Source organism: Pezoporus wallicus, unplaced genomic scaffold (assembly GCF_028554395.1).
Source record: "Pezoporus wallicus isolate ANWC-B61680 ecotype Strahan unplaced genomic scaffold, APGP_CSIRO_Pwel_v1 contig_593, whole genome shotgun sequence".
Lineage (NCBI taxonomy): Eukaryota > Metazoa > Chordata > Aves > Psittaciformes > Psittacidae > Pezoporus > Pezoporus wallicus.
The window spans coordinates 1,721,810-1,730,737 of record NW_026642342.1 but is presented as its reverse complement, the minus strand read 5'-3'; the positions used below and the strand labels follow the sequence as shown (position 1 = coordinate 1,730,737).

At 43.4% G+C, this 8,928-nt stretch overlaps 1 long non-coding RNA gene across 1 annotated transcript; it reads left to right on the top strand.

Annotated features, from left to right (window-relative positions):
- The first annotated feature begins 1,626 nt into the window (after positions 1–1,626).
- LOC130609871 (uncharacterized) lies at positions 1,627–8,699 on the top strand. Its single transcript, XR_008974901.1, has 3 exons — positions 1,627–1,735; positions 3,400–3,489; positions 8,469–8,699. It is a non-coding gene; the product is annotated as an uncharacterized LOC130609871 (long non-coding RNA).
- Positions 8,700–8,928: the final 229 nt, after the last annotated feature.

The following is an 8,928-nucleotide window of genomic DNA, read 5'->3' as shown; positions in this document are numbered from 1 at the left end:
TGCGTGCCTCTAAAATAAAATATACACATATTGTACAGATATTTACAGCATTCATATATCGTAAGTACACGTACGTAGATTTAAACATACATCCAGCTGTATATATGCACAATATATATGATGCCTATGCACATGCACATGCAATGGCAACATCTCTCTCAATAGGAGCAGAATGTTTGTATTTAAACATAAAATATTTTCTTACATTCTTAACATGTATCCTTTATGAGCATTGAGGCACATAGAGCCTCCTCCGTCCACATATAGAGGGAGTGCAATACTGGAGGGCAGGAATCAGCCTGATGGCCTCAGACCTTCACAATGTAAAGGCCACATCTGTGTTTTTTGCATTTGGGATGGTACCTGAACCTGAGGTGCCATTTCTTTTATAGAAGTAGTGACCAGAGAGCAAACCTCTTTCACTCTTAGTAACAGCTTCAATTACTAAAGCAAAGCTGCCCTAGGTGAGCTCTTTCCCCTGGCTGCTGCTTGCTAGGGCTGTACCCTGCAGGAGGTGGCTTCTGTCTTCCCGTGCTCTCAGCATGGTGGCCCTTACTCGCAGGAATAGTTACAAGGAGGATAAGGCTGTGCACCCAAAGATGGAGGAGGCTGCTAAATCATCCATCATTTCCTGGAGACCTTCAGGCTGGAGGGATGCGGAATAATTTCTTTTTGTGGTCTAAACATAGAATCAAAAGCTGTGCAAGGAGTTGCCTTTTTGTTGTTAAAAACAGGTAAATAGAGAGACAGCTAGATATGAAAATACCTATATATACAGATAAAAATATACATCTTTATCTTCAGCTACATATGGATATAGATCCAAATGTAATTTTTCTCATGGCTGCCATTAAGAAGAGCCTCAGCCAGGGCTTGGGGGGTCCTCACCATTCTGTTTTTCAAATCCGTGTATAAATAAACTAACCAGCCAATCACCCCAAGATCAAACAACCTGGTGAAAACAGCTACCTCATGGATGCCTGCCCCGTGCAGATCCCCTGTACAACTGTGAACCGGATCAAAGGCTGGAGTTACCAGATCCCTTATTGTAAGTGACACTTGCAAATGTTAACCCTGCTTCGTGTTTCCAACCCATACCTGAATAAATGCATAATCATATCACACAGCATAATTAATAAGAGTATCACCATGAAGGACTCTTAAAGGAAAGGCTGTTGAAAGAGAGTTCCTGAAGATAATCCTTTTAAAAGGTTTCCTTAAAATGCAACCACTAGCGGGAATAAGGTAGGTTTAGTTCCAATGTCTCAATACCTCTGGTTAGCACAGTTTTAGATCTTGTAAATGTCTTTCCTTTAATAGTGGCTTGACTTTTGATTTGGGACTTGCACTTTTTTGGAGGATCTCATTGCTGCTGTGGTTCTCAATGGAGAAGGTCCCCAGAGGAGGCCCAGCCTGGCTCCCCTTTCCATTGACCCATCGGGGACTCACAACCTCGTTTCTGCTGGAAATCAAACATGACTGCGTCTTGCCTGCTTGTAATAACCTGTCTAACTTCACCATTCTGGAGCAGGAACTGATGTCCCGCACTTTTATTTAATTTGAGTAATTTTCAGGGTGCTGCTTAATTTGTCTTTTTTCCTTATCCTGGATGGCACCCCAACTCCTGGGCCACGGAAACGGGGCTCGGCTGCTCCCAAGCTCTTTGCTTAGTGGTGTTGCTTGAGTCCTCCATTGTGCTTAGAAAAGTCCTGCGTGGCATCCACTGCCAGAGTCGGTAAGTAAATCGCTGGGGTTTTGTGCTTTTACAAATGATGTCTGTGTGAAATGAGGAGATACATGTGATACAGCAAGCTCTGCTCTCAGAACCCTTCTCCTTCCTCAGTTTACCATCCCATGTATTCTTTCCATGATTATTTTGCATGCTCACATTGCTTAGGCTGTGTGGTGGTGGGTAAAACTTGAGGAGCTCAGTGCTTACAGGGGAGTAGACCCCTGTTAGGAAGCCCTGGTCCTGCCTTTAGGAAGGAAAAGGTCCTACCTTTTGCTGTCATTGCTTGTCTAGAGCTTCAGCCCAGGATTCTTCTTGCTGATTTTCAGCAGGAAAAGTTTAGATTTGTGAAAAATGTCATCATACTGGCATGGAAATAAGTGAGGGCTTTTGGAGTAAGAAATGATGGACACATCCTCCCAACAGGAATAAGTAAAAAATACAAAATAAATATTACATTCATTTAAATCAGACTTTTTGTTGGCTTGTTTGTTTCTTTGCCCTAGATCTGTGGATAATCCTTTAGAATATCCCAGTCCAATTTTATCAGTTGGTGACAGGTTTGGTGTCCAAACTCTCTTACCCCACAAGGAATTTTTTGCCTCTGGAAAACTAGGAAGCATACCCAGCAGAGTGCAGACCAGGCTGTCACATTGTGGTCGTGTGCATGAGGGAAAGCAGGATCAGGGCAGCATAAGAGGTCATGTTCCTGGTGGTTCAAAATGATTTTAGGTCTTTTGGCTTCGAAGTAACCACACAAAGCAGTCCACCCCCAGGAAAGCTTTGCAAACCAAACCCACTGTGGTATGAAGGAGGACTGAAATGTACTTGCACCCTACTTGCCCAGGTTTTATTTTCCCTGGTTTATCTCTTAGCTGTAACTGCACTATCACATCTGAGCTTTCTCCAGCATTTTTTTTTCTCGTCAAGGTTAGAGACCTCTGATTTAGAGTATTTAATTGCTTGTAATTTCTCCTAATTTCCATGTAGTCATTTTTAATGTTTGCCTCTTTCCTTCCCTGTGAGCTATTAGTGTGAGTCATTTTGTTTCTTGACACAGGCAAGGGTTTTTCCCCCTCTCCTTTTCCATCCAACCCTACTTATATGGGAACTCCCCAGCCAGGTAGGGAAAGGAGAAAGGGAATTAGATCTTTATCAGAAACTTACTTTCACCTAAGATTTCTTTAGATCAGTAAGTTAAACAGGGGCCAACAAAAGGCAAATTAATGTTTTCTTCCCCTCTTGGAAATAACCCCCCTGCAGCCAAAAGTATTCCCTCTCCTCCTTTGGAGGCAAACCAGGAGGTGGTGTGACCGTATGTTCCTCTCTCAGATGTACCAATGTCAGTCCTCAGCAATGGTTTGATCTCATTTTTTCTCTCTTTGGCTATAGAGTGTCAGGGAAGGTAAGAACTAAATTTCTATCAGGAAAATAGAAAGAAAATAAAATAGGAAAATGGGGAAGGTGGCATTAAAAACCCCAGCGTTGCTTCAAATTCCTGCCAACTTTTCAGGCCTTTGTAACTAAGCCAAAAATAAGGCTAGAAATCCACCTTTCTTCATTTGCAGGTCACCTTGAAGGGTAGATGAGTAGCTCTTTTACTAGCATTTATTTCAAGAAGATTTCAGTGAAGAATGTAACAATGACAGAAATTCTCTGTTTCCTCACAGGTCCTCAGTTTTGTCTTGAGGATATGCAAGCGCTGGACAACTCCACACTGTGTATATTCACCCTGATGCAGCGACATAGTCTGACTTGAGGTACGAAGGAGGTATGGCACAAAGATGCTTTAGCATAATTTTTGAATCACCTCTAGGCCTCACAGCCCACACATTCATGTTCAAATAGCTGCAGGGTGGGAGGAGATGCCTACATAAAAGCGGGCAAGCAGCTGCTTTCCACTCAGATAACATCCCTCCATTTTGTGTGAGATCTTCTTGATGCTCTTGTGAAAAGAGGTGGCACTAATGCGTTTCTCTCTCCTCCCAGCTGATCATTCCGCATGGAGCTGAGCCACTCCCTTCAACGTGGGGCTAAGTGGGGACAGGACCCCCAGGGTTACTTCCCTTACTGCGACATTGGGAGCAACTGCTGCCTGGAAAGAAACCATCCAGAAGGTCAAACTATGCAGGTGCTTTAGTTTAGTCAAAGTCGTTTTCACAGCCTTAATTGATAACTGTTGAGAAAATCTTCTGCTCTGCACATACGCATGCATATTGTATTGACACACACACAGACATGTGTGTGTATAAATAGATCTCTTTAAATTTAAATAGATTTAAAACCAAGGACAGGAAGGTGGATAAAAGGTTCTTAGGAAAGATCTAACACATCTGCATGCACTTCTGTGGGGATTAAACGTATAGTAGGTTGCATTCAGTGCTGATGCGCCTATTAATTTGTATTTTTCATTGTTGCTTTCACGTTTGTCAAGCTTCAATGAAGGGATAATGAAGTAAATGGATGTTAACTACAAATTAATCATCCCTGCCTTGATAGCTTTAACACAGGTTCTTACTTGCGTGCTTTCTTCGCACAGAAATTGTAGCAAACTTTCTATATCTATACCAGCAAAACCAGTGGGACATTGTAACACAGCAGAGAAAGAGAAATAAAAAGAAGGGAATTGGGATGCCTTCCTCAGGAAACTGCAGATACTCATTGGAGCTGTTGAATTTGAATTGTGAGAAAGCACTGAGGAGGCTGAGGGCATGATAGTTTTGCAAGGAGAGCTTGCTGGAAACTGTGTTGATCATGGGCAGGTAGAACTTTTGGTTGCGTTTAACTCCTAAAAGGGCAGATCTTCTGAGGGTTTATTTTTCTAACTGGACTGTATCTCTTTTCGCTGTGGAGCAAAGGCACATGTATTTACGTGGATGTATTTAGAAATGTGCAGGCTTTTTTTCTTTGTTGCAAACCTCCTTGCTTGACTTTGGAGCTTGATGTTTGTGAGTCTGGTCATGTTGTGGTATCTGGCATTGGGAAAGCTGGAGAATCCCTTTGGATCTGAATAGGAACAGAACTGGAGAAACCTCAGGCTCCCCAAGTCCCTTGAGTGTGAGTGGAGCTGGACTGAAGGCAGTTAGAGAGCCACCAGCCCCGGCGGTTCATCATCTCAGAGATACACATGCCTCTGCTGAAGGCTTTGGATACCCTGCAAATGTATATTGGGCAGCTGTCCCTGCAGATGAACTACATGAGCTTTTTGCAGTTTAGACTTTGACCCAGGCAAACACAGGAATTTCTGCTTTTTAATTTCTGATGAAGTGGTGTTTGATTTTATGCGGACTGGGCAATGGCCTCATTTTGTGCCAGCAATAGAAACAAATGTAGATTTTGGTTTTATCGTTAATTGCTCACCTCTGCTGTGATCACTTGGCACTATGCTCTACTGTCAAATCAGACTTCCTTCTGTTCCCCTTCTCCATATCACAGGCTGCTGTAGGTCTTTGCAGCCAAGTTGACTTCTGCTGTGACACCCCAGGAAGTCACTGGTGTCCTGTGATGGGCCTTGGCAGAGCCCAGCGGCCCCCACACTACCAGCATCTGGTCCTGGTCCTCATTTCTAGGTCATCAGTGTGATGCCATGTCCAACTCCACAGTTGGCTCCGAAGGTGCTTATATGTCAGTGTCCACAGATCTTTTTGCAAAGAAGGAAACACTTGGTCAGACTGAGACTGTCAAGTGATAAGTTCATGCAGCTGTACCAGCTTTTGTCCTTCTCTGGGCACACACTGGCAGTATTGTCCAATCCATAAATATGTAAAACTTTCAGTGTTCTTAAAGATGGGTACTTCATGGACAAACTAGTACTCCCCAGAGCAAGTGGTGACTGTAGGTTCATCCCCAGAACATCCTGCAAGATTTGAAGGTATCATTGGTTACTTGAGAAGAGGCATTATAGACTGTTTGGGCATTTCTTAAATCGATTTTTTGTAGCCTTTGTCCATTCCTTTTTATCATCTTCCTCTTTGCCAGTTCTTGGTGCAGTCTTTTGCTCTCTTCTATTGATCAAGCACTTGATTGACTGATTACTTGATTCACCAAGAAGTTTTATGTATTTGCCCCAACACTATTTTTTGTCATCCCAACCTAGATTTATCGCTGGTCTTTCCTGTATGAAATGCAATGTTTTGATAAAAAACAAGATCATTCTCTAATCACCATCCTTCCACACCTCTCCCAGGATATCACCTTTCCTGTGGTCTCCATGAGTCATTTGGAGGCACTAGGTGACACCTTTCTGCATAGACTTCCCTCTCCTGCTGCCTTGGAAAAGCAGTCAAACTTCCATACCTGCCTGTTTCATAGTCTACCCTGTCTTTGGGCTGGGACAACCAGAAGTTCTGTTTGTGGGTCCATTCCCTGCACTCGACTCATCTGGATTAAACACAGACCTTTCTCTCTGCCTCTTCCCCTCCTCTCTTCATGTTTCCTCCTTTCCTGTGTCCTTCCCATCCCGATGGGTGCAGATAACATTTTCTCACTGTCAAAGCTGTAACTCCATGGGTTTTCAAAGGGATGGATTTCATTCCTTACCCACCATCTCCACTATACACTCTCCAAGCTGAAACATCTCCATTTGTTTTCTTGGCCACAGAAAAAAACAAACATAGCAGTTGAGAGGTACATAAGTATTCCAGAATTCACTTCTCTGGTGGTAGTTTAACATTGACCCATGGCCACTTCTGTGGCTCTTGCATAATGCTTTAAACTGAGTGTTTCTTTTGTTTTGTTTCCAGCCCAAGAATTCATTCTTTAATAAAAAAACTCAGAAGTGTCTCTGAAGGATATGGGCTCATAAGCATATGACAGATGTGCAAGCTTGCACTTATGTGGTCCCTGTGGTCTCAGCTACTTGGATTAACGAGGGTCCAGTGTAATCCTTGCTTTCTCCTCTTGCAGATACATGCAAGAGAGACATGGAATGACTTTTGCTTGTCAGGCACCTTCTCTATGCCATCATGTGTGCATGGTTGCTGCTCAGAGAGCCTTGGAGAAGAGAAAGAAAGGCTCTCAGTGTCCTGGCCAAGCATCTGGTTTCTTTTCCTTGTTGCCCCCATGGCTAGAGGAGCAGCACTCCTCTTGTGTAACTTACGCTGCCTAAAGTCTCCAGAAAGTCAGCTGTTAAATCCAACTCCAGATGTTTGTTGTTTGGGAGCTAGCCCTACCTTCCTGCTTGTTTTTCACAGGCCCACATCCTTGTGATCTTTCAAGAGCTTGTCCACCCAAAGCAGCAGAGACCTGCCTCTCCTCCCACACTGGTGCTGGAATTTGAATGTGACGGGTGCTGTGGTCAGAGCTGTGCAAACCTGGCCTTGGCTGGAATTTAGGATCCTAAATCACACAGGTTTGTCTAAAAATAAAATACAGGCTCATAAGTGTCTCAAGCATTTTATCTCATTTTGTGGGGATATGTGAGATATTTCTAAATGGAGTCAGGAATGAAGGAAGCAGCTGGGTACATTTTAATTCTAATTTTTCCTATATATCAAGCGTTAAATTAACAAGCGAGGGAGAACACTACAGAAGAGCAATCTGCTGTTTAGACAGGCATATCAGGATAAAATTACTCTGCTTGCCCATGGTTTGTCTGGATGATCCTGGAGCTGCACCAGTAAAGAGTATAATTGTGCTGCTATTTGAGGTTTCAGATTTGGTGCTGCGAATCCTCCCCTCTGACTATGCAAGGTTTGCTCCATGACATTAGGTAACTATTCCCCATAGGCAATTTTTACCCAGGGAAGGTGCAGAGCTCCTCAGAAGGTGTGGGAGGAAAGGGAGAAGGGCTCAGGCAAGAGACTTCTGTTTGTAATTGTGAGGGTGGTTGGCTCAGATGTTTGTTGGAAAGAGGTTTTCCCTGCAGCTTTTCAGTAGGGGGGGGGTCTAATTGGCACAGGAAAGATTTTGCAGCCAAGAGAATGGTTTCTATTTCTGAATGGTTGGTGCAATGCACACACTATTTCAATATCATCCAATAGATTTAATTTTTCTTTTTCTATAATAAGAATTGCTGTGCTGCCTTCAACTTTGAGTAATTGAGTTTAAAATCAGAACACTTCAGAATCTTTTATTTGTTGCGTGATAACAGGCACTGAGGTCTTTGGATCAGTTAACATCAAGATACGTCACCTCCGGGCTCTGCACAGCTGGCCTGTACTGTGCACGTGCACGTCGAGTACTCCTGTCTCTGAGTAAATGGTTGGTATTGACTTTCGCTGAAGCTCAGTCATAAAATGCTTCAGTGCACTGAATATGATGATTTTTTTTTTCTTCAATCCAAGTCCCAAGAGGACTCACTCCAGATATTCCCACTCAGTGAAATATTGTCTCTGCAGCCACAGAAAGCAATCTCCTGAGTATGAACCTTGAAGCAGAGGAACGGGTTATTTCTCAACAACCTTTTGATATTTTCAAACCTTCAATCTTTCAGGGATTTATGGACTTTGCTAATACATAGGACTGACTCTGGACACTAAATGCCTCATTTTCACCAAATCTGTAATTATTCCCTTTGCACATTTCATGTCATATAGCTGTGGGGATAGTATCATTGTTCCCATGTTATAGATGCGAGAGTTGTGCTGCAGAGAGATGCCTGGAAAGTGTACACAAGTCTATTTTGCATTGCTGACTTCCTTTTGCAGTGCTAGTACAGCTAAGGGATGCTTGTGTGTGTATCCTCCTGCGTTTGTTGTGTTTGCTGGTAAATCTGTTATTTCTTCTCCTTGTTTTTAAGGTCTTCTGGCTCCCTCAGTGTGAGCGTTTCCAGAGGTGACTCTTTTCACCTATAAAGCAGAGATGGAACGAAGTGGGAGGAAGCTCCCCCTTCTGCAAGCTGGTGTATTTGACAGCAGAGATGGAGCCTGAGGCTGCAAAAGTCCTTTAAGGAGTATGGATTTCCAGATGTCATTTACTGTATTAAAAGCTGGACACCCAATCCAACTCCGAAATGCTTGAACCTGGGAGTTGCTGGCATCAAACCACTGTGAGTCAGCCATGTGGGACAAATGGCACTTGGTGTCCCAAGGAGTTCCTGAGGGATTGTACTGTGACGATGGATGTGCACAGGCATGTTGAAGAGATGCAGAAGTTAGAGCAAGCAGGACCCAGCTCAGCCCTAATGGCTGTCCCTGAGCTTGCAGGTAAAGACTACCATAGCAGGCAATTAACCCTGTTGTAGGTAGGCAAGAAAGTCA